Source organism: Atta cephalotes (genome assembly GCF_000143395.1).
Source record: "Atta cephalotes unplaced genomic scaffold scaffold00100, whole genome shotgun sequence".
Lineage (NCBI taxonomy): Eukaryota > Metazoa > Arthropoda > Insecta > Hymenoptera > Formicidae > Atta > Atta cephalotes.
In genome coordinates this window covers 227,824-229,877 of record NW_012130164.1, presented here as the reverse complement: position 1 = coordinate 229,877, position 2,054 = coordinate 227,824, and the positions used below count along the sequence as shown (strand labels likewise).

The window sequence follows — 2,054 nt, the reverse complement described above, 5'->3', positions numbered from 1 at the left end:
ATTTATTAAAATTGACTATATTTTTTTCTCAGTTATTATTTAATTATTCAAATTTATAATAACGTATTTTCTGAGATCTTCTATGATATATTTTGTTCAATATATAAATAATTAAATGATCAATTTACTTTCTTTTCTTTTATCCTTTCTTTTATATATGTAATGTATGCAACATAATTAAATAAATTAATCATCGGTAGTTTGAGTGTTAATTATCATAATTGAAAGCTGTATGTGATTACAAAGACATGTAGAATTTATTTTTTAATAAAATAAATATAAAAGAATTCATATTTAATATAGACAGAAATAAAATCTTTTTTGAATTAAACACTCGCATTAAATGTGAGGTACAGATGCTAAATTTTTAATGTTTATTTTTTTGTAGCACACTTTGTTTGCCAGTTGTTCTATCTTGTGAGGCTTAGGGACTAGTCTTGTATGTCTAAACAAAAATCCATTCAGCTGCTTAAATGACTCATTCAAGATGATCATCAAGCGTAGACCGTGTAAATTCGCTTTGATGCGCGTGCTATTCCAAAGAGATGATTTCATCACTGTGCCCTACGAGACAAGTGGGCGTCGCAAGGAATGTAATTCTTCGGAGTCATGACGAAGGAGGGAGATGTAAAGATGCGAAGAGGTAACCTTCTACAAATTACAACGGCAATAAATCGAATATACGTTACATTTAAGAGTGTTACTCGTGATAAATCGTTGGGAAAATGCGTGATTATGCGATTAATCGTTAATGCATTGGTCGCTTGTCATCGACCCCGATTAATAAGAATCCCTCGAGAAATTTACACTATAAACATTTTATATAAATCAATCGAGCCAAATAAATTAAATGTGATTTCTACAAGCTATGAGAAAACACGTTAATATAGCTCTTTTTATTAAATGTTTTTCATTGAGTTTTTCATTGTTTTACAAAAATACAAAAAAATGCATGCAGATGATTTTTTAATAAGTTGAAAATAATATAAAAAAATTACTGAAGAAAATTTAAATTTATTAATTCGACAACAAAATATTTTAATTTAGATCAAAATTATAATTGTGTATGAAGGAAATTTAATAAATAATCTAATAATTTAATAAATAATTAAGTGATAATAAATATTAATTTAATATTAAGAAACTTTTTTATATTTAAAATATAAATGTTCAATAAAATCTTATTTCTTTATTATTTGAAAAGAGAAATTCATTGCGGCTCCTAATTCTCCTAATTTATTGAAAATTAAATAACATTCTTTCATCAAACTTTTGTCATAAAAAAAATTTTAATTTATAAAGAAAAACAATGGAATTATGTGTAATGTATAAATAAAGGATGCATTTAATTTTTTTCTGTAAAATATAGCAAAAAAAATAGTAATTGATAAAATTATAATGTTATACTATGTGAACGCTTCTAACATTCTTTTTGCAAAAATATCATTGATATCGTGTCTTTCAACAAGCGACACAAATGATACAATGGATCATTACATCCTTGTTGTTTGCTAATGTTAAACAAAGACGACATGATCACTGTGTCGCTTGTTGGAAGACACACATCAGCTTATCATTACGCGGATATTAATGCACAGCGGAATGTAAAAGTTCCGTGTAAATAGTGTGACCGCATTACGGAACTAGAATACCATGCAGGGAAAGCTTCCCGTTTGGTTATATGTTTGTCATTTATACCGGATACGATCAATGTTGCTAATGAAGAAAACGATTACCGGTGAAGAAAAAGGACACATCCACCATTACCGTGTAGGAAAAAGATTTTATGTTCGCGTTATTTTACAAAAGAAATGATTCATCGCGCGCTTTATGGGACAAACGTCATACCCCACTCCAAGATGTAATAGAGTTTATGAAGATATTGTGTAGTTCAAGCAATCTTAATATTGCTTTGCCCGACAAATGTCTGTTAACTTGCTTAATATATAGACAATAAAAAGTAATTTGCTTCGGTCACTATTTTAAACTCTATATATATATATATATATATATAAGCTGTTCTAGAAATGTGTGTCTTTCTCTTAGGTGCAACG

At 27.9% G+C, this 2,054-nt stretch overlaps 1 protein-coding gene across 1 annotated transcript in view; it reads right to left on the bottom strand.

Moving 5' to 3' along the window:
* LOC105624992 (transcription factor AP-2-epsilon) overlaps nt 1–2,054 on the bottom strand; it is a 92,172-nt gene that overhangs the window by 12,012 nt on the left and 78,106 nt on the right. The window lies entirely within an intron of this gene.